Source organism: Oncorhynchus masou, unplaced genomic scaffold, assembly GCF_036934945.1.
Source record: "Oncorhynchus masou masou isolate Uvic2021 unplaced genomic scaffold, UVic_Omas_1.1 unplaced_scaffold_181, whole genome shotgun sequence".
NCBI classification, from domain to species: domain Eukaryota; kingdom Metazoa; phylum Chordata; class Actinopteri; order Salmoniformes; family Salmonidae; genus Oncorhynchus; species Oncorhynchus masou.
In genome coordinates this window covers 845813-867903 of record NW_027016550.1, presented here as the reverse complement: position 1 = coordinate 867903, position 22091 = coordinate 845813, and the positions used below count along the sequence as shown (strand labels likewise).

Genomic DNA, 22091 nt, shown 5'->3' with positions numbered 1-22091 from the left:
AGGTGTGTACCAGTCTGTTGTGTAGCTGGTAGAGGTAGAGGTGTGTATCAGTCTGTTGTGTAGCTGGTAGAGGTAGTGTGTAGTTGTGTAGGTGTGTATCAGTCTGTTGTGTAGCTGGTAGAGGTGTGTATCAGTCTGTTGTGTAGCTGGTAGAGGTAGAGGTGTGTATCAGTCTGTTGTGTAGCTGGTAGAGGTGTGTATCAGTCTGTTGTGTAGCTGGTAGAGGTAGAGGTGTGTATCAGTCTGTTGTGTAGCTGGTAGAGGTGTGTATCTGTTGTGTAGCTGGTAGAGGTGTGTATCAGTCTGTTGTGTAGCTGGTAGAGGTAGAGGTGTGTACCAGTCTGTTGTGTAGCTGGTAGAGGTAGAGGTGTGTATCAGTCTGTTGTGTAGCTGGTAGAGGTAGAGGTGTGTATCAGTCTGTTGTGTAGCTGGTAGAGGTAGAGGTGTGTATCAGTCTGTTGTGTAGCTGGTAGAGGTGTGTATCAGTCTGTTGTGTAGCTGGTAGAGGTAGAGGTGTGTATCAGTCTGTTGTGTAGCTGGTAGAGGTGTGTACCAGTCTGTTGTGTAGCTGGTAGGGTGTGTATCAGTCTGTTGTGTAGCTGGTAGAGGTAGAGGTGTGTTGTGTATCAGTCTGTTGTGTAGCTGGTAGAGGTAGGTGTGTATCAGTCTGTTGTGTAGCTGGTAGAGGTGTGTATCAGTCTGTTGTGTAGCTGGTAGAGGTAGGGTGTGTATCAGTCTGTTGTGTAGCTGGTAGAGGTGTGTATCAGTCTGTTGTGTAGCTGGTAGAGGTAGAGGTGTGTACCAGTCTGTTGTGTAGCTGGTAGAGGTGTGTATCAGTCTGTTGTGTAGATGGTAGAGGTGTGTACCAGTCTGTTGTGTAGCTGGTAGAGGTGTGTACCAGTCTGTTGTGTAGCTGGTAGAGGTAGAGGTGTGTATCAGTCTGTTGTGTAGCTGGTAGAGGTAGAGGTGTGTATCAGTCTGTTGTGTAGCTGGTAGAGGTAGAGGTGTGTATCAGTCTGTTGTGTAGCTGGTAGAGGTGTGTACCAGTCTGTTGTGTAGCTGGTAGAGGTGTGTACCAGTCTGTTGTGTAGCTGGTAGAGGTAGAGGTGTGTATCAGTCTGTTGTGTAGCTGGTAGAGGTGTGTACCAGTCTGTTGTGTAGCTGGTAGAGGTAGAGGTGTGTACCAGTCTGTTGTGTAGCTGGTAGAGGTGTGTATCAGTCTGTTGTGTAGCTGGTAGAGGTAGAGGTGTGTACCAGTCTGTTGTGTAGCTGGTAGAGGTGTGTATCAGTCTGTTGTGTAGCTGGTAGAGGTGGAGGTGTGTACCAGTCTGTTGTGTAGCTGGTAGAGGTGTGTATCAGTCTGTTGTGTAGCTGGTAGAGGTGTGTATCAGTCTGTTGTGTAGCTGGTAGAGGTAGAGGTGTGTATCAGTCTGTTGTGTAGCTGGTAGAGGTAGAGGTGTGTACCAGTCTGTTGTGTAGCTGGTAGAGGTGTGTACCAGTCTGTTGTGTAGCTGGTAGAGGTAGAGGTGTGTACCAGTCTGTTGTGTAGCTGGTAGAGGTAGAGGTGTGTACCAGTCTGTTGTGTAGCTGGTAGAGGTAGAGGTGTGTATCAGTCTGTTGTGTAGCTGGTAGAGGTGTGTATCAGTCTGTTGTGTAGCTGGTAGAGGTAGAGGTGTGTATCAGTCTGTTGTGTAGCTGGTAGAGGTAGAGGTGTGTATCAGTCTGTTGTGTAGCTGGTAGAGGTAGAGGTGTGTACCAGTCTGTTGTGTAGCTGGTAGAGGTGTGTACCAGTCTGTTGTGTAGCTGGTAGAGGTGTGTATCAGTCTGTTGTGTAGCTGGTAGAGGTAGAGGTGTGTATCAGTCTGTTGTGTAGCTGGTAGAGGTGTGTATCAGTCTGTTGTGTAGCTGGTAGAGGTGTGTACCAGTCTGTTGTGTAGCTGGTAGAGGTGTGTATCAGTCTGTTGTGTAGCTGGTAGAGGTGTGTACCAGTCTGTTGTGTAGCTGGTAGAGGTAGAGGTGTGTATCAGTCTGTTGTGTAGCTGGTAGAGGTGTGTATCAGTCTGTTGTGTAGCTGGTAGAGGTAGAGGTGTGTATCAGTCTGTTGTGTAGCTGGTAGAGGTAGAGGTGTGTATCAGTCTGTTGTGTAGCTGGTAGAGGTGTGTATCAGTCTGTTGTGTAGCTGGTAGAGGTAGAGGTGTGTACCAGTCTGTTGTGTAGCTGGTAGAGGTAGAGGTGTGTATCAGTCTGTTGTGTAGCTGGTAGAGGTGTGTACCAGTATGTTGTGTAGCTGGTAGAGGTGTGTACCAGTCTGTTGTGTAGCTGGTAGAGGTAGAGGTGTGTACCAGTCTGTTGTGTAGCTGGTAGAGGTAGAGGTGTGTATCAGTCTGTTGTGTAGCTGGTAGAGGTGTGTATCAGTCTGTTGTGTAGCTGGTAGAGGTAGAGGTGTGTACCAGTCTGTTGTGTAGCTGGTAGAGGTAGAGGTGTGTATCAGTCTGTTGTGTAGCTGGTAGAGGTAGAGGTGTGTATCAGTCTGTTGTGTAGCTGGTAGAGGTGTGTACCAGTCTGTTGTGTAGCTGGTAGAGGTAGAGGTGTGTATCAGTCTGTTGTGTAGCTGGTAGAGGTGTGTACCAGTCTGTTGTGTAGCTGGTAGAGGTAGAGGTGTGTATCAGTCTGTTGTGTAGCTGGTAGAGGTAGAGGTGTGTATCAGTCTGTTGTGTAGCTGGTAGAGGTGTGTATCAGTCTGTTGTGTAGCTGGTAGAGGTAGAGGTGTGTATCAGTCTGTTGTGTAGCTGGTAGAGGTGTGTATCAGTCTGTTGTGTAGCTGGTAGAGGTAGAGGTGTGTACCAGTCTGTTGTGTAGCTGGTAGAGGTAGAGGTGTGTATCAGTCTGTTGTGTAGCTGGTAGAGGTAGAGGTGTGTATCAGTCTGTTGTGTAGCTGGTAGAGGTGTGTATCAGTCTGTTGTGTAGCTGGTAGAGGTGTGTACCAGTCTGTTGTGTAGCTGGTAGAGGTGTGTATCAGTCTGTTGTGTAGCTGGTAGAGGTGTGTACCAGTCTGTTGTGTAGCTGGTAGAGGTGTGTACCAGTCTGTTGTGTAGCTGGTAGAGGTGTGTATCAGTCTGTTGTGTAGCTGGTAGAGGTGTGTATCAGTCTGTTGTGTAGCTGGTAGAGGTGTGTATCAGTCTGTTGTGTAGCTGGTAGAGGTGTGTATCAGTCTGTTGTGTAGCTGGTAGAGGTGTGTACCAGTCTGTTGTGTAGCTGGAAGAGGTGTGTATCAGTCTGTTGTGTAGATGGTAGAGGTGTGTACCAGTCTGTTGTGTAGCTGGTAGAGGTGTGTATCAGTCTGTTGTGTAGCTGGTAGAGGTGTGTATCAGTCTGTTGTGTAGCTGGTAGAGGTGTGTATCAGTCTGTTGTGTAGCTGGTAGAGGTGTGTATCAGTCTGTTGTGTAGCTGGTAGAGGTAGAGGTGTGTATCAGTCTGTTGTGTAGCTGGTAGAGGTGTGTATCAGTCTGTTGTGTAGCTGGTAGAGGTGTGTACCAGTCTGTTGTGTAGCTGGTAGAGGTGTGTATCAGTCTGTTGTGTAGATGGTAGAGGTGTGTACCAGTCTGTTGTGTAGCTGGTAGAGGTGTGTACCAGTCTGTTGTGTAGCTGGTAGAGGTAGAGGTGTGTATCAGTCTGTTGTGTAGCTGGTAGAGGTAGAGGTGTGTATCAGTCTGTTGTGTAGCTGGTAGAGGTGTGTACCAGTCTGTTGTGTAGCTGGTAGAGGTGTGTACCAGTCTGTTGTGTAGCTGGTAGAGGTAGAGGTGTGTATCAGTCTGTTGTGTAGCTGGTAGAGGTGTGTACCAGTCTGTTGTGTAGCTGGTAGAGGTAGAGGTGTGTACCAGTCTGTTGTGTAGCTGGTAGAGGTGTGTATCAGTCTGTTGTGTAGCTGGTAGAGGTAGAGGTGTGTACCAGTCTGTTGTGTAGCTGGTAGAGGTGTGTATCAGTCTGTTGTGTAGCTGGTAGAGGTGGAGGTGTGTACCAGTCTGTTGTGTAGCTGGTAGAGGTGTGTATCAGTCTGTTGTGTAGCTGGTAGAGAGGTGTGTATCAGTCTGTTGTGTAGCTGGTAGAGGTAGAGGTGTGTATCAGTCTGTTGTGTAGCTGGTAGAGGTAGAGGTGTGTACCAGTCTGTTGTGTAGCTGGTAGAGGTGTGTACCAGTCTGTTGTGTAGCTGGTAGAGGTAGAGGTGTGTACCAGTCTGTTGTGTAGCTGGTAGAGGTAGAGGTGTGTACCAGTCTGTTGTGTAGCTGGTAGAGGTGTGTATCAGTCTGTTGTGTAGCTGGTAGAGGTAGAGGTGTGTACCAGTCTGTTGTGTAGCTGGTAGAGGTAGAGGTGTGTATCAGTCTGTTGTGTAGCTGGTAGAGGTGTGTACCAGTCTGTTGTGTAGCTGGTAGAGGTAGAGGTGTGTACCAGTCTGTTGTGTAGCTGGTAGAGGTAGAGGTGTGTACCAGTCTGTTGTGTAGCTGGTAGAGGTAGAGGTGTGTATCAGTCTGTTGTGTAGCTGGTAGAGGTGTGTATCAGTCTGTTGTGTAGCTGGTAGAGGTAGAGGTGTGTATCAGTCTGTTGTGTAGCTGGTAGAGGTAGAGGTGTGTATCAGTCTGTTGTGTAGCTGGTAGAGGTAGAGGTGTGTACCAGTCTGTTGTGTAGCTGGTAGAGGTGTGTACCAGTCTGTTGTGTAGCTGGTAGAGGTGTGTATCAGTCTGTTGTGTAGCTGGTAGAGGTAGAGGTGTGTATCAGTCTGTTGTGTAGCTGGTAGAGGTGTGTATCAGTCTGTTGTGTAGCTGGTAGAGGTGTGTACCAGTCTGTTGTGTAGCTGGTAGAGGTGTGTATCAGTCTGTTGTGTAGCTGGTAGAGGTGTGTACCAGTCTGTTGTGTAGCTGGTAGAGGTAGAGGTGTGTATCAGTCTGTTGTGTAGCTGGTAGAGGTGTGTATCAGTCTGTTGTGTAGCTGGTAGAGGTAGAGGTGTGTATCAGTCTGTTGTGTAGCTGGTAGAGGTAGAGGTGTGTATCAGTCTGTTGTGTAGCTGGTAGAGGTGTGTATCAGTCTGTTGTGTAGCTGGTAGAGGTAGAGGTGTGTACCAGTCTGTTGTGTAGCTGGTAGAGGTAGAGGTGTGTATCAGTCTGTTGTGTAGCTGGTAGAGGTGTGTACCAGTATGTTGTGTAGCTGGTAGAGGTGTGTACCAGTCTGTTGTGTAGCTGGTAGAGGTAGAGGTGTGTACCAGTCTGTTGTGTAGCTGGTAGAGGTAGAGGTGTGTATCAGTCTGTTGTGTAGCTGGTAGAGGTGTGTATCAGTCTGTTGTGTAGCTGGTAGAGGTAGAGGTGTGTACCAGTCTGTTGTGTAGCTGGTAGAGGTAGAGGTGTGTATCAGTCTGTTGTGTAGCTGGTAGAGGTAGAGGTGTGTATCAGTCTGTTGTGTAGCTGGTAGAGGTGTGTACCAGTCTGTTGTGTAGCTGGTAGAGGTAGAGGTGTGTATCAGTCTGTTGTGTAGCTGGTAGAGGTGTGTACCAGTCTGTTGTGTAGCTGGTAGAGGTAGAGGTGTGTATCAGTCTGTTGTGTAGCTGGTAGAGGTGTGTACCAGTCTGTTGTGTAGCTGGTAGAGGTGTGTATCAGTCTGTTGTGTAGCTGGTAGAGGTAGAGGTGTGTACCAGTCTGTTGTGTAGCTGGTAGAGGTAGAGGTGTGTATCAGTCTGTTGTGTAGCTGGTAGAGGTAGAGGTGTGTATCAGTCTGTTGTGTAGCTGGTAGAGGTGTGTATCAGTCTGTTGTGTAGCTGGTAGAGGTGTGTACCAGTCTGTTGTGTAGCTGGTAGAGGTGTGTATCAGTCTGTTGTGTAGCTGGTAGAGGTAGAGGTGTGTATCAGTCTGTTGTGTAGCTGGTAGAGGTAGAGGTGTGTATCAGTCTGTTGTGTAGCTGGTAGAGGTGTGTATCAGTCTGTTGTGTAGCTGGTAGAGGTAGAGGTGTGTATCAGTCTGTTGTGTAGCTGGTAGAGGTGTGTATCAGTCTGTTGTGTAGCTGGTAGAGGTAGAGGTGTGTACCAGTCTGTTGTGTAGCTGGTAGAGGTAGAGGTGTGTATCAGTCTGTTGTGTAGCTGGTAGAGGTAGAGGTGTGTATCAGTCTGTTGTGTAGCTGGTAGAGGTGTGTATCAGTCTGTTGTGTAGCTGGTAGAGGTGTGTACCAGTCTGTTGTGTAGCTGGTAGAGGTGTGTATCAGTCTGTTGTGTAGCTGGTAGAGGTGTGTACCAGTCTGTTGTGTAGCTGGTAGAGGTGTGTACCAGTCTGTTGTGTAGCTGGTAGAGGTGTGTATCAGTCTGTTGTGTAGCTGGTAGAGGTGTGTATCAGTCTGTTGTGTAGCTGGTAGAGGTGTGTATCAGTCTGTTGTGTAGCTGGTAGAGGTGTGTATCAGTCTGTTGTGTAGCTGGTAGAGGTGTGTACCAGTCTGTTGTGTAGCTGGTAGAGGTGTGTATCAGTCTGTTGTGTAGATGGTAGAGGTGTGTACCAGTCTGTTGTGTAGCTGGTAGAGGTGTGTACCAGTCTGTTGTGTAGCTGGTAGAGGTAGAGGTGTGTATCAGTCTGTTGTGTAGCTGGTAGAGGTAGAGGTGTGTATCAGTCTGTTGTGTAGCTGGTAGAGGTGTGTATCAGTCTGTTGTGTAGCTGGTAGAGGTGTGTACCAGTCTGTTGTGTAGCTGGTAGAGGTAGAGGTGTGTATCAGTCTGTTGTGTAGCTGGTAGAGGTGTGTACCAGTCTGTTGTGTAGCTGGTAGAGGTAGAGGTGTGTACCAGTCTGTTGTGTAGATGGTAGAGGTGTGTATCAGTCTGTTGTGTAGCTGGTAGAGGTAGAGGTGTGTACCAGTCTGTTGTGTAGCTGGTAGAGGTGTGTATCAGTCTGTTGTGTAGCTGGTAGAGGTAGAGGTGTGTACCAGTCTGTTGTGTAGCTGGTAGAGGTGTGTACCAGTCTGTTGTGTAGCTGGTAGAGGTAGAGGTGTGTACCAGTCTGTTGTGTAGCTGGTAGAGGTAGAGGTGTGTATCAGTCTGTTGTGTAGCTGGTAGAGGTGTGTATCAGTCTGTTGTGTAGCTGGTAGAGGTGTGTATCAGTCTGTTGTGTAGCTGGTAGAGGTAGAGGTGTGTATCAGTCTGTTGTGTAGCTGGTAGAGGTAGAGGTGTGTACCAGTCTGTTGTGTAGCTGGTAGAGGTGTGTACCAGTCTGTTGTGTAGCTGGTAGAGGTAGAGGTGTGTACCAGTCTGTTGTGTAGCTGGTAGAGGTAGAGGTGTGTACCAGTCTGTTGTGTAGCTGGTAGAGGTAGTGTGTACCAGTCTGTTGTGTAGCTGGTAGAGGTAGAGGTGTGTACCAGTCTGTTGTGTAGCTGGTAGAGGTAGAGGTGTGTATCAGTCTGTTGTGTAGCTGGTAGAGGTGTGTACCAGTCTGTTGTGTAGCTGGTAGAGGTAGAGGTGTACCAGTCTGTTGTGTAGCTGGTAGAGGTAGAGGTGTGTACCAGTCTGTTGTGTAGCTGGTAGAGGTAGAGGTGTGTATCAGTCTGTTGTGTAGCTGGTATCAGTCTGTTGTGTAGCTGGTAGAGGTGTGTATCAGTCTGTTGTGTAGCTGGTAGAGGTAGAGGTGTGTATCAGTCTGTTGTGTAGCTGGTAGAGGTAGAGGTGTGTATCAGTCTGTTGTGTAGCTGGTAGAGGTAGAGGTGTGTACCAGTCTGTTGTGTAGCTGGTAGAGGTGTGTACCAGTCTGTTGTGTAGCTGGTAGAGGTGTGTATCAGTCTGTTGTGTAGCTGGTAGAGGTAGAGGTGTGTATCAGTCTGTTGTGTAGCTGGTAGAGGTGTGTATCAGTCTGTTGTGTAGCTGGTAGAGGTGTGTACCAGTCTGTTGTGTAGCTGGTAGAGGTGTATCAGTCTGTTGTGTAGCTGGTAGTGTGTACCAGTCTGTTGTGTAGCTGGTAGAGGTAGAGGTGTGTATCAGTCTGTTGTGTAGCTGGTAGAGGTGTGTATCAGTCTGTTGTGTAGCTGGTAGAGGTAGAGGTGTGTATCAGTCTGTTGTGTAGCTGGTAGAGGTAGAGGTGTGTATCAGTCTGTTGTGTAGCTGGTAGAGGTGTGTATCAGTCTGTTGTGTAGCTGGTAGAGGTAGAGGTGTGTACCAGTCTGTTGTGTAGCTGGTAGAGGTAGAGGTGTGTATCAGTCTGTTGTGTAGCTGGTAGAGGTGTGTACCAGTATGTTGTGTAGCTGGTAGAGGTGTGTACCAGTCTGTTGTGTAGCTGGTAGAGGTAGAGGTGTGTACCAGTCTGTTGTGTAGCTGGTAGAGGTAGAGGTGTGTATCAGTCTGTTGTGTAGCTGGTAGAGGTGTGTATCAGTCTGTTGTGTAGCTGGTAGAGGTAGAGGTGTGTATCAGTCTGTTGTGTAGCTGGTAGAGGTAGAGGTGTGTATCAGTCTGTTGTGTAGCTGGTAGAGGTGTGTATCAGTCTGTTGTGTAGCTGGAAGAGGTAGAGGTGTGTATCAGTCTGTTGTGTAGCTGGTAGAGGTAGAGGTGTGTATCAGTCTGTTGTGTAGCTGGTAGAGGTAGAGGTGTGTATCAGTCTGTTGTGTAGCTGGTAGAGTAGAGGTAGTGTGTACCAGTCTGTTGTGTAGCTGGTAGAGGTAGAGGTGTGTACCAGTCTGTTGTGTAGCTGGTAGAGGTAGAGGTGTGTACCAGTCTGTTGTGTAGCTGGTAGAGGTGAGGTGTGTCCAGTCTGTTGTGTAGCTGGTAGAGGTGTGTATCAGTCTGTTGTGTAGCTGGTAGAGGTAGAGGTGTGTATCAGTCTGTTGTGTAGCTGGTAGAGGTAGAGGTGTGTATCAGTCTGTTGTGTAGCTGGTAGAGGTAGAGGTGTATCAGTCTGTTGTGTAGCTGGTAGAGGTAGAGGTGTGTATCAGTCTGTTGTGTAGCTGGTAGAGGTAGAGGTGTGTATCAGTCTGTTGTGTAGCTGGTAGAGGTAGAGGTGTGTATCAGTCTGTTGTGTAGCTGGTAGAGGTAGTCTGTTGTGTAGGTGTGTGTGTATCAGTCTGTTGTGTAGCTGGTAGAGGTAGAGGTGTGTATCAGTCTGTTGTGTAGCTGGTAGAGGTAGAGGTGTGTATCAGTCTGTTGTGTAGCTGGTAGAGGTGTGTATCAGTCTGTTGTGTAGCTGGTAGAGGTAGAGGTGTGTACCAGTCTGTTGTGTAGCTGGTAGAGGTAGAGGTGTGTATCAGTCTGTTGTGTAGCTGGTAGAGGTGTGTATCAGTCTGTTGTGTAGCTGGTAGAGGTAGAGGTGTGTATCAGTCTGTTGTGTAGCTGGTAGAGGTGTGTATCAGTCTGTTGTGTAGCTGGTAGAGGTGTGTACCAGTCTGTTGTGTAGCTGGTAGAGGTAGAGGTGTGTATCAATCTGTTGTGTAGCTGGTAGAGGTAGTGTGTATCAGTCTGTTGTGTAGCTGGTAGAGGTAGAGGTGTGTATCAGTCTGTTGTGTAGCTGGTAGAGGTAGAGGTGTGTATCAGTCTGTTGTGTAGCTGGTAGAAGTAGAGGTGTGTATCAGTCTGTTGTGTAGCTGGTAGAGGTAGAGGTGTGTATCAGTCTGTTGTGTAGCTGGTAGAAGTAGAGGTGTGTACCAGTCTGTTGTGTAGCTGGTAGAGGTAGAGGTGTGTATCAGTCTGTTGTGTAGCTGGTAGAGGTGTGTATCAGTCTGTTGTGTAGCTGGTAGAGGTAGAGGTGTGTACCAGTCTGTTGTGTAGCTGGTAGAGGTGTGTATCAGTCTGTTGTGTAGCTGGTAGAGGTGTGTATCAGTCTGTTGTGTAGCTGGTAGAGGTAGAGGTGTGTACCAGTCTGTTGTGTAGCTGGTAGAGGTAGAGGTGTGTATCAGTCTGTTGTGTAGCTGGTAGAGGTGTGTATCAGTCTGTTGTGTAGCTGGTAGAGGTAGAGGTGTGTACCAGTCTGTTGTGTAGCTGGTAGAGGTGTGTATCAGTCTGTTGTGTAGCTGGTAGAGGTGTGTATCAGTCTGTTGTGTAGCTGGTAGAGGTAGAGGTGTGTACCAGTCTGTTGTGTAGCTGGTAGAGGTGTGTATCAGTCTGTTGTGTAGCTGGTAGAGGTAGAGGTGTGTATCAGTCTGTTGTGTAGCTGGTAGAGGTAGAGGTGTGTATCAGTCTGTTGTGTAGCTGGTAGAGGTAGAGGTGTGTATCAGTCTGTTGTGTAGCTGGTAGAGGTAGAGGTGTGTATCAGTCTGTTGTGTAGCTGGTAGAGGTAGAGGTGTGTATCAGTCTGTTGTGTAGCTGGTAGAGGTAGTGTGTATCAGTCTGTTGTGTAGCTGGTAGAGGTAGAGGTGTGTATCAGTCTGTTGTGTAGCTGGTAGAGGTAGGTGTGTATCAGTCTGTTGTGTAGCTGGTAGAGGTGTGTGTACAGTCTGTTGTGTAGCTGGTAGAGGTAGAGGTGTGTATCAGTCTGTTGTGTAGCTGGTAGAGGTGTGTATCAGTCTGTTGTGTAGCTGGTAGAGGTAGAGGTGTGTATCAGTCTGTTGTGTAGGTGGTAGAGGTGTGTATCAGTCTGTTGTGTAGCTGGTAGAGGTGTGTATCAGTCTGTTGTGTAGCTGGTAGAGGTAGAGGTGTGTATCAGTCTGTTGTGTAGCTGGTAGAGGTGTGTATCAGTCTGTTGTGTAGCTGGTAGAGGTAGAGGTGTGTATCAGTCTGTTGTGTAGCTGGTAGAGGTAGAGGTGTGTATCAGTCTGTTGTGTAGCTGGTAGAGGTGTGTATCAGTCTGTTGTGTAGCTGGTAGAGGTAGAGGTGTGTATCAGTCTGTTGTGTAGCTGGTAGAGGTGTCTGGTGTGGTAGTATCAGTCTGTTGTGTAGCTGGTAGAGGTAGAGGTGTGTATCAGTCTGTTGTGTAGCTGGTAGAGGTGGAGGTGTGTATCAGTCTGTTGTGTAGCTGGTAGAGGTGTGTATCAGTCTGTTGTGTAGCTGGTAGAGGTAGAGGTGTGTACCAGTCTGTTGTGTAGCTGGTAGAGGTAGTGTGTGTATCAGTCTGTTGTGTAGCTGGTAGAGGTGTGTGTATCAGTCTGTTGTGTAGCTGGTAGAGGTAGAGGTGTGTATCAGTCTGTTGTGTAGCTGGTAGGTAGAGGTGTGTATCAGTCTGTTGTGTAGCTGGTAGAGGTGTGTATCAGTCTGTTGTGTAGTAGAGGTGTGTATCAGTCTGTTGTGTAGCTGGTAGAGGTAGAGGTGTGTATCAGTCTGTTGTGTAGCTGGTAGAGGTAGAGTGTGTATCAGTCTGTTGTGTAGCTGGTAGAGGGTGTGTATCAGTCTGTTGTGTAGCTGGTAGAGGTAGAGGTGTGTACCAGTCTGTTGTGTAGCTGGTAGAGGTAGAGGTGTGTATCAGTCTGTTGTGTAGCTGGTAGAGGTAGAGGTGTGTATCAGTCTGTTGTGTAGCTGGTAGAGGTAGAGGTGTGTATCAGTCTGTTGTGTAGCTGGTAGAGGTAGGGTGTGTATCAGTCTGTTGTGTAGCTGGTAGAGGTAGAGGTGTGTATCAGTCTGTTGTGTAGCTGGTAGAGGTAGAGGTGTGTATCAGTCTGTTGTGTAGCTGGTAGAGGTAGAGGTGTGTATCAGTCTGTTGTGTAGCTGGTAGAGGTAGAGGTGTGTATCAGTCTGTTGTGTAGCTGGTAGAGGTAGAGGTGTGTATCAGTCTGTTGTGTAGCTGGTAGAGGTAGAGGTGTGTATCAGTCTGTTGTGTAGCTGGTAGAGGTGTGTACCAGTCTGTTGTGTAGCTGGTAGAGGTAGAGGTGTGTATCAGTCTGTTGTGTAGCTGGTAGAGGTGTGTATCAGTCTGTTGTGTAGCTGGTAGAGGTGTGTACCAGTCTGTTGTGTAGCTGGTAGAGGTAGAGGTGTGTATCAGTCTGTTGTGTAGCTGGTAGAGGTGTAGTCTGTTGTGTAGCTGGTAGAGTCTGTTGTGTAGCTGGTAGAGGTGTGTATGTCTGTTGTGTAGCTGGTAGAGGTAGAGGTGTGTATCAGTCTGTTGTGTAGCTGGTAGAGGTAGAGGTGTGTATCAGTCTGTTGTGTAGCTGGTAGAGGTAGAGGTGTGTATCAGTCTGTTGTGTAGCTGGTAGAGGTAGAGGTGTGTATCAGTCTGTTGTGTAGCTGGTAGAGGTAGAGGTGTGTATCAGTCTGTTGTGTAGCTGGTAGAGGTAGAGGTGTGTATCAGTCTGTTGTGTAGCTGGTAGAGGTAGAGGTGTGTATCAGTCTGTTGTGTAGCTGGTAGAGGTAGAGGTGTGTATCAGTCTGTTGTGTAGCTGGTAGAGGTAGAGGTGTGTATCAGTCTGTTGTGTAGCTGGTAGAGGTAGAGGTGTGTATCAGTCTGTTGTGTAGCTGGTAGAGGTGTGTACCAGTCTGTTGTGTAGCTGGTAGAGGTAGAGGTGTGTATCAGTCTGTTGTGTAGCTGGTAGAGGTGTGTACCAGTCTGTTGTGTAGCTGGTAGAGGTAGAGGTGTGTATCAGTCTGTTGTGTAGCTGGTAGAGGTAGAGGTGTGTACCAGTCTGTTGTGTAGCTGGTAGAGGTGTGTATCAGTCTGTTGTGTAGCTGGTAGAGGTAGAGGTGTGTATCAGTCTGTTGTGTAGCTGGTAGAGGTGTGTATCAGTCTGTTGTGTAGCTGGTAGAGGTAGAGGTGTGTATCAGTCTGTTGTGTAGCTGGTAGAGGTGTGTATCAGTCTGTTGTGTAGCTGGTAGAGGTAGAGGTGTGTACCAGTCTGTTGTGTAGCTGGTAGAGGTAGAGGTGTGTATCAGTCTGTTGTGTAGCTGGTAGAGGTAGAGGTGTGTACCAGTCTGTTGTGTAGCTGGTAGAGGTAGAGGTGTGTATCAGTCTGTTGTGTAGCTGGTAGAGGTAGAGGTGTGTATCAGTCTGTTGTGTAGCTGGTAGAGGTAGAGGTGTGTATCAGTCTGTTGTGTAGCTGGTAGAGGTGTGTACCAGTCTGTTGTGTAGCTGGTAGAGGTAGAGGTGTGTATCAGTCTGTTGTGTAGCTGGTAGAGGTAGAGGTGTGTATCAGTCTGTTGTGTAGCTGGTAGAGGTAGAGGTGTGTATCAGTCTGTTGTGTAGCTGGTAGAGGTAGAGGTGTGTACCAGTCTGTTGTGTAGCTGGTAGAGGTGTGTGTACCAGTCTGTTGTGTAGCTGGTAGAGGTAGAGGTGTGTACCAGTCTGTTGTGTAGCTGGTAGAGGTGTGTATCAGTCTGTTGTGTAGCTGGTAGAGGTAGAGGTGTGTATCAGTCTGTTGTGTAGCTGGTAGAGGTGTGTACCAGTCTGTTGTGTAGCTGGTAGAGGTAGAGGTGTGTACCAGTCTGTTGTGTAGCTGGTAGAGGTGTGTACCAGTCTGTTGTGTAGCTGGTAGAGGTAGAGGTGTGTACCAGTCTGTTGTGTAGCTGGTAGAGGTGTGTATCAGTCTGTTGTGTAGCTGGTAGAGGTAGAGGTGTGTATCAGTCTGTTGTGTAGCTGGTAGAGGTAGAGGTGTGTATCAGTCTGTTGTGTAGCTGGTAGAGGTGTGTATCAGTCTGTTGTGTAGCTGGTAGAGGTAGAGGTGTGTATCAGTCTGTTGTGTAGCTGGTAGAGGTAGAGGTGTGTACCAGTCTGTTGTGTAGCTGGTAGAGGTAGAGGTGTGTACCAGTCTGTTGTGTAGCTGGTAGAGGTAGAGGTGTGTATCAGTCTGTTGTGTAGCTGGTAGAGGTGTGTACCAGTCTGTTGTGTAGCTGGTAGAGGTGTGTATCAGTCTGTTGTGTAGCTGGTAGAGGTGTGTATCAGTCTGTTGTGTAGCTGGTAGAGGTAGAGGTGTGTATCAGTCTGTTGTGTAGCTGGTAGAGGTGTGTATCAGTCTGTTGTGTAGCTGGTAGAGGTGTGTATCAGTCTGTTGTGTAGCTGGTAGAGGTGTGTATCAGTCTGTTGTGTAGCTGGTAGAGGTGTGTATCAGTCTGTTGTGTAGCTGGTAGAGGTAGAGGTGTGTATCAGTCTGTTGTGTAGCTGGTAGAGGTAGAGGTGTGTACCAGTCTGTTGTGTAGCTGGTAGAGGTGTGTATCAGTCTGTTGTGTAGCTGGTAGAGGTGTGTATCAGTCTGTTGTGTAGCTGGTAGAGGTAGAGGTGTGTATCAGTCTGTTGTGTAGCTGGTAGAGGTGTGTATCAGTCTGTTGTGTAGCTGGTAGAGGTGTGTATCAGTCTGTTGTGTAGCTGGTAGAGGTGTGTACCAGTCTGTTGTGTAGCTGGTAGAGGTGTGTATCAGTCTGTTGTGTAGCTGGTAGAGGTAGAGGTGTGTATCAGTCTGTTGTGTAGCTGGTAGAGGTGTGTATCAGTCTGTTGTGTAGCTGGTAGAGGTAGAGGTGTGTACCAGTCTGTTGTGTAGCTGGTAGAGGTAGAGGTGTGTACCAGTCTGTTGTGTAGCTGGTAGAGGTGTGTACCAGTCTGTTGTGTAGCTGGTAGAGGTAGAGGTGTGTATCAGTCTGTTGTGTAGCTGGTAGAGGTAGAGGTGTGTACCAGTCTGTTGTGTAGCTGGTAGAGGTAGAGGTGTGTATCAGTCTGTTGTGTAGCTGGTAGAGGTGTGTACCAGTCTGTTGTGTAGCTGGTAGAGGTAGAGGTGTGTATCAGTCTGTTGTGTAGCTGGTAGAGGTAGAGGTGTGTACCAGTCTGTTGTGTAGCTGGTAGAGGTAGAGGTGTGTGTATCAGTCTGTTGTGTAGCTGGTAGAGGTGTGTATCAGTCTGTTGTGTAGCTGGTAGAGGTAGAGGTGTGTATCAGTCTGTTGTGTAGCTGGTAGAGGTAGAGGTGTGTATCAGTCTGTTGTGTAGCTGGTAGAGGTGTGTATCAGTCTGTTGTGTAGCTGGTAGAGGTAGAGGTGTGTACCAGTCTGTTGTGTAGCTGGTAGAGGTAGAGGTGTGTATCAGTCTGTTGTGTAGCTGGTAGAGGTGTGTATCAGTCTGTTGTGTAGCTGGTAGAGGTGTGTACCAGTCTGTTGTGTAGCTGGTAGAGGTGTGTACCAGTCTGTTGTGTAGCTGGTAGAGGTAGAGGTGTGTATCAGTCTGTTGTGTAGCTGGTAGAGGTGTGTATCAGTATGTTGTGTAGCTGGTAGAGGTGTGTATCAGTCTGTTGTGTAGCTGGTAGAGGTGTGTACCAGTCTGTTGTGTAGCTGGTAGAGGTGTGTACCAGTCTGTTGTGTAGCTGGTAGAGGTGTGTACCAGTCTGTTGTGTAGCTGGTAGAGGTAGAGGTGTGTATCAGTCTGTTGTGTAGCTGGTAGAGGTGTGTAGTATGTTGTGTAGCTGGTAGAGGTGTGTATCAGTCTGTTGTGTAGCTGGTAGAGGTCAGTCTGTTGTGTAGCTGGTAGAGGTAGAGGTGTGTATCAGTCTGTTGTGTAGCTGGTAGAGGTAGAGGTGTGTATCAGTCTGTTGTGTAGCTGGTAGAGGTGTGTATCAGTCTGTTGTGTAGCTGGTAGAGGTAGAGGTGTATCAGTCTGTTGTGTAGCTGGTAGAGGTAGAGGTGTGTATCAGTCTGTTGTGTAGCTGGTAGAGGTAGAGGTGTGTATCAGTCTGTTGTGTAGCTGGTAGAGGTGAGGTGTATCAGTCTGTTGTGTAGCTGGTAGAGGTGTGTATCAGTCTGTTGTGTAGCTGGTAGAGGTGTGTATCAGTCTGTTGTGTAGCTGGTAGAGGTGTGTATCAGTCTGTTGTGTAGCTGGTAGAGGTAGAGGTGTGTACCAGTCTGTTGTGTAGCTGGTAGAGGTAGAGGTGTGTATCAGTATGTTGTGTAGCTGGTAGAGGTAGAGGTGTGTATCAGTCTGTTGTGTAGCTGGTAGAGGTGTGTATCAGTCTGTTGTGTAGCTGGTAGAGGTGTGTATCAGTCTGTTGTGTAGCTGGTAGAGGTAGAGGTGTGTACCAGTCTGTTGTGTAGCTGGTAGAGGTGTGTATCAGTCTGTTGTGTAGCTGGTAGAGGTAGAGGTGTGTATCAGTCTGTTGTGTAGCTGGTAGAGGTGTGTATCAGTCTGTTGTGTAGCTGGTAGAGGTGTGTATCAGTCTGTTGTGTAGCTGGTAGAGGTAGAGGTGTGTATCAGTCTGTTGTGTAGCTGGTAGAGGTAGAGGTGTGTATCAGTCTGTTGTGTAGCTGGTAGAGGTAGAGGTGTATCAGTCTGTTGTGTAGCTGGTAGAGGTAGAGGTGTGTACCAGTCTGTTGTGTAGCTGGTAGAGGTAGAGGTGTGTATCAGTCTGTTGTGTAGCTGGTAGAGGTAGAGGTGTATCAGTCTGTTGTGTAGCTGGTAGAGGTGTGTATCAGTCTGTTGTGTAGCTGGTAGAGGTGTGTATCAGTCTGTTGTGTAGCTGGTAGAGGTAGAGGTGTGTACCAGTCTGTTGTGTAGCTGGTAGAGGTGTGTATCAGTCTGTTGTGTAGCTGGTAGAGGTGTGTACCAGTCTGTTGTGTAGCTGGTAGAGGTAGAGGTGTGTACCAGTCTGTTGTGTAGCTGGTAGAGGTGTGTATCAGTCTGTTGTGTAGCTGGTAGAGGTAGAGGTGTGTATCAGTCTGTTGTGTAGCTGGTAGAGGTAGAGGTGTGTATCAGTCTGTTGTGTAGCTGGTAGAGGTAGAGGTGTGTGTTTCTCAGCTGATGATGTTCTCTCAGTTCACTAACACATAATGGTGACTGTCTACACTACAATACACTGTCCACGGGGACTGGTGAGACGAGCCACACACACACACACACACACACACACACACACACACACACACACACACACACACACACACACACACACACACACACACACACACACACACACACACACACACACACACACACACATGTCGCTCATTCTCACTCACACAGTGTTCATCTGTGTTGTCCTTAAATGGCCTTAGGAGGGGAGCCTTCCTCACTTCAAACACCGTGTGTGTGTGTGTGTGTGTGTGTGTGTGTGTGTGTGTGTGTGTGTGTGTGTGTGTGTGTGTGTGTGTGTGTGTGTGTGTGTGTGTGTGTGTGTGTGTGTGTGTGTGTGTGTGTGTGGTGGAGGGGTCCCTGTGGTCCAGTTATAATGGATTAGATTGGCCAGGGAATACCAGACTTCAGCTCTAACAACACCTCTATGTAACCTCTCCACTCGATCTCACCTCCTCTCCTCTCCCCTCCTCTACCTCCCTCCCTTCCTCTCCTCTCCTCTCCTCTCTACTACTCCCTCCCCTCCTCTACCTCCCCCTCCCCTCCCCTCCTCCCCTCTCCTCTCCTCTCCTCTCCCCTCGATCTCACCCCTCTCCTCTCCCCTCTCATCTCCTCTCCTCTCCCCTCCTCTACCTCCCTCCCTTCCTCTCCTCTCCTCTCTACTACTCCATCCCCTCCTCTACCTCCCCTCCCCTCCTCTCCTCTCCTCTCCTCTCTACCTCAACCAACCTCCCCTCTATAACTCCTCCCTACCCTCCCTTATCTCCCCCCTTCCTCTCCTCTCCTCTACTCTCCTCTCCTCTCCTCTCCACTACTCCCTACCCTCCTCTACCTCCCTCCCCTCTCCCATCCTCTACGTCCCTCCCCTCTCCCCTCCTCTACCTCCCTTCCTCTCCCCTCTCTTGCTCTCCTTATTCCTCCCCTCTCCCCTCCCTTCCTCTCCTCTCCTCTCTACCTCTACCTACCTCCCCTCTATAACTCCACCCTACCCTCCTCTACCTCCCTCCCCTCTCCCCTCCTCTTCCTCCCTCCCCTCTACCTCCCTTCCTCTCCTTCTTCCTCCACTCTCCCCTTCCTTCCTTCCTCTCCTCTCTACCTCCCTCACCTCTATAGCACCTCTCTCCCCTCCCTCCCCCATATCACCTCCCACAGTACCCCCACTGGGCTAAACCTGTCCCAGTGGACAACAAGATGAGACAGGAGGCATGGAGTGAGAGGAGAGGACTGTTGGTCCTCTGGGACTGTTAAAGTGTTTAATAGAGTCAGGGTTGAATAGGAGATGACTGTTATTAATAGAATGTGGTTACTAGGGATGTGTTATTAATAGAATGTTGTTACTAGGGCTGTGTTATTAATATAATGTTGTTACCAGGGCTGTGTTATTAATATAATGTTGTTACTAGGGCTGTGTTATTAATAGAATGTTGTTACTAGGGCTGTGTTATTTATAGAATGTTGTTACTAGGGCTGTGTTATTTATAGAATGTTGTTACCAGGGATGTGTTATTAATAGAATGTTGTTACTAGGGCTGTGTTATTAATAGAATGTTGTTACCAGGGATGTGTTATTAATATAATGTTGTTACCAGGGATGTGTTATTAATATAATGTTGTTAATTGGGCTGTGTTATTAATATAATGTTGTTACTAGGGCTGTGTTATTAATAGAATGTTGTTACCAGGGATGTGTTATTAATAGAATGTTGTTACTAGGGCTGTGTTATTAATAGAATGTTGTTACCAGGGATGTGTTATTAATATAATGTTGTTAATTGGGCTGTGTTATTAATATAATGTTGTTACTAGGGCTGTGTTATTAATAGAATGTTGTTACTAGGGCTGTGTTATTAATAGAATGTTGTTACTAGGGCTGTGTTATTAATATAATGTTGTTACTAGGGCTGTGTTATTAATAGAATGTTGTTACCAGGGATGTGTTATTAATAGAATGTTGTTACTAGGGCTGTGTTATTAATAGAATGTTGTTACCAGGGATGTGTTATTAATAGAATGTTGTTACCAGGGATGTGTTATTAATAGAATGTTGTTACCAGGGCTGTGTTATTAATAGAATGTTGTTACCAGGGATGTGTTATAATAGAATGTTGTTACTAGGGCTGTGTTATTAATAGAATGTTGTTACTAGGGCTGTGTTATTAATAGAATGTTGTTACCAGGGCTGTGTTATTAATAGAATGTTGTTACTAGGGCTGTGTTATAATAGAATGTTGTTACCAGGGCTGTGTTATAATAGAATGTTGTTACCAGGGCTGTGTTATTAATAGAATGTTGTTACTAGGGCGCTGTTATTAATAGAATGTTGTTACTAGGGCTGACCCCAATTTGTCGACTCGTCGATTGTTTGGTCAGTAGGCTGTTGGCCGACCGAGATTGTTTTAGTTGAGCAGCAGCAAATATATATACTATATATATACTGTACATACTTACGCCCATCTCTGTGAACTAATCCATTGCGGAGGCCTCGACTAAAATGCAAATTTATGTTTGATCCATAAATGTGGTTGGAGGCTCCATATGGACGATGTGACGCAACGAGGAGCCTCCAGAGGCGTCCAGACAGAGGCCAAATCCAGATCCGTACCGCATCGCCATTTGCCTCCACAAATGTCGTAACAATTTATTGACATCAATTCAATTTTAGTCAATTGTCTTTTGTTTGGAGCGTTGCTGTCAATGTTGAGTTTCTATAGAGACGTTTTATCACTGAGAGTTCTATAGTTCTATCAGCTAGAAGTCTCTCCTTTACTTCTATAGAGAAGTTATATCACTGAGAGTTCTAGAGTTCTATCAGCTAGAAGTCTCTCCTTTACTTCTATAGAGACATTCTATCACTGATAATTCTAGAATTCTATCACTGAGAATTCTCTCCTTTAGTTCTATAGAGACATTCTATCACAGATAATTCTAGAGTTCTATCACTGAGAATTCTCTCCTTTAGTTCTATAGAGACATTCTATCAGTAGTAGTAGTAGTAGTAGTGCAGTAGTAGTAGTAGTAGTAGTGTAGAAGTAGTTAGTAGTAGTAGTAGTAGTAGTAGTAGTAGTAGCAGTAGCAGTGTAGTAGTGTAGTAGTAGTAGTATGTTGTTACTAGTGTAGTAGTAGTAATAGTAGTGTTGTAGTAGTGCTGTAGTTGTTAGTAGTATGTAGTAGTAGTAGTGTGTAGTAGTAGTAGTAGTAGTAGTAGTAGTAGTTAGTAGGGCTGTGTTATTAATAGTAATGTAGTTAGTAGGGCTGTAGTAGTAGTAGTAGTAGTTAGTAGGGCTGTGTTAGTAGTAGTAGTTGTAGCAGTTAGTAGTAGTGTAGTAGTAGTAGTAGTAGTAGTAGTAGTTAGTAGTAGTAGTAGTAGTAGTGTTAGTAGTAGTAGTAGTAGTAGTAGTAGTAGTAATAGTAGTTAGTAGTAGTAGTAGTTGTTAGTAGGGCTGTGTTAGTAGCAGTGTTGTTAGTAGTGTGTTATTAATAGAAGTTGTTAGTAGTGTGTTAGTAATAGAATGTTGTAGTAGTGTGTTATTAGTAGTGTTGTAGGGCTGTGTTAGCAGTGTTGTTAGTAGGGCTGTGTTATAGTAGTGTTGTTACAGCAGGGCTGTGTTAGTAGAATGTAGTTACTAGGGCTGTGTTATTAGTAGTAGTTGTTAGTAGGCGTGTTAGTGCAGTTACTAGGGCTGAGCAGTTTGTAGCAGTGTAGTGTTTGGTCAGTAGTAGTTGTGAGCAGCAGTTTAGTGTGAGCAGCAGCAAATATAGTATAGTATAGCAGTAGTAGTAGCCCATCTCTGTAGCAGTAGTAGGAGGCCTCGCAGCTAGTAGCAGTTTAGCATAGTAGTGGTTGGAGGCTCCATATGGAGTGTAGTAGTAGAGTGTCCAGCAGAGGCAGCAGCCAGATCCGTGCATAGCCATTTGCCTCCACAAGTGTCGTAGTAGTTAGTGACAGCAGTAGTTTAGTCAGCAGTAGTTTGTAGCGTAGCTGTAATGTTGAGTGTTCTATAGAGCGCGCATGCGTAGTAGTGTAGAGTTGTAGTGTAGTAGTAGTGTAGTAGTGTAGTAGTAGTGTAGTAGTGCATCTGTAGTGTATCAGCTAGCAGTCTCTCCTTTAGCTATAGAGACAGTGTATCACAGATAGTGCAGTTCTAGTAGTAGTCTTCTCTCCTTTAGTTCTATAGAGCAGTAGTAGTAGTAGTAGTAGTAGTAGTGCAGTAGTAGTAGTAGTAGTAGTGTAGAAGTAGTGTAGTAGTAGTAGTAGTAGTAGTAGTAGTAGTAGTAGCAGTAGCAGTGTAGTAGTGTAGTAGTAGTGTAGTAGTAGTAGTAGTAGCAGCAGTGTAGTAGTAGTAGTGCAGTAGTAGTAGTAGTAGTAGCAGTAGTAGTGTAGTAGTAGTAGTGTAGTAGCAGTAGTAGTAGTGTAGTAGTAGTAGTGTAGTAGTAGTAGTGTAGTAGTAGTAGTAGTAGTGTAGTAGTAGTAGTAGTAGTAGTGTAGTAGCAGTAGTAGTAGTAGTAGTAGTAGTGTAGTAGTGTAGTAGTAGTAGTAGTAGTGTAGTAGTAGTGTAGTAGTGTAGTTGTAGTGTAGTAGTGTAGTAGTAGTGTAGTAGTGTAGTTGTAGTGTAGTAGTAGTGTAGTAGTGTAGTAGTAGTAGTAGTAGTAGTGTAGTAGTAGTAGTGGTGTAGTAGTGTAGTAGTAGTGCAGCAGTATAGTAGTAGTAGTGCAGTAGTAGTAGTAGTAGTATCAGTAGTAGCAGTAGTAGTAGTAGTGTAGTAGTAGTAGTAGCAGTAGTAGTGTAGTAGTAGTAGTGTAGTAGTAGTAGTGTAGTAGTAGTAGTAGTAGTAGTAGCAGTAGTAGTGTAGTAGTGTAGTAGTAGTAGTAGTAGTAGTAGTGCAGTAGTAGTGTAGTAGTAGTAGTGTAGTAGTGTAGTAGTAGTGCAGCAGTGTAGTAGTAGTAGTGCAGTAGTAGTAGTAGTAGTAGCAGTAGTAGCAGTAGTAGTAGTAGTGTAGTAGTAGTGTAGTAGTGTAGTAGTAGTAGCAGTAGTAGCAGTAGTAGTAGTAGTAGTAGCAGTAGTAGCAGTAGTAGTAGTAGTGTAATAGTGTCATAGTAGTGTAGTAGTTTAGTAGTAGTAGTAGTAGTGTAGTAGTGTAGTAGTAGTGCAGTAGTGTAGTAGTAGTAGTAGTAGTAGTAGTAGTAGTAGTAGTAGTAGTAGCAGTAGTAGTAGTAGTAGTAGTAGCAGTAGTAGTAGTAGCGTAGTAGTAGTGTAGTAGTAGTGTAGTAGTAGCGTAGTAGTAGTGTAGTAGTGTAGTAGTATTATTAGTAGTAGTAGTAGTGTAGTAGTGTAGTAGTAGTAGTAGTGTAGTGGTGTAGTAGTAGTAGTAGCGTAGTGGTGTAGTAGTAGTGTAGTAGTAGTGTAGTAGTGTA

General features: G+C 46.4%; 1 protein-coding gene across 1 annotated transcript in view; it reads right to left on the bottom strand.

The window, feature by feature from the left end:
* Positions 1-22091, bottom strand: part of gng13b (guanine nucleotide binding protein (G protein), gamma 13b) — a 63907-nt gene that overhangs the window by 30483 nt on the left and 11333 nt on the right. The window lies entirely within an intron of this gene.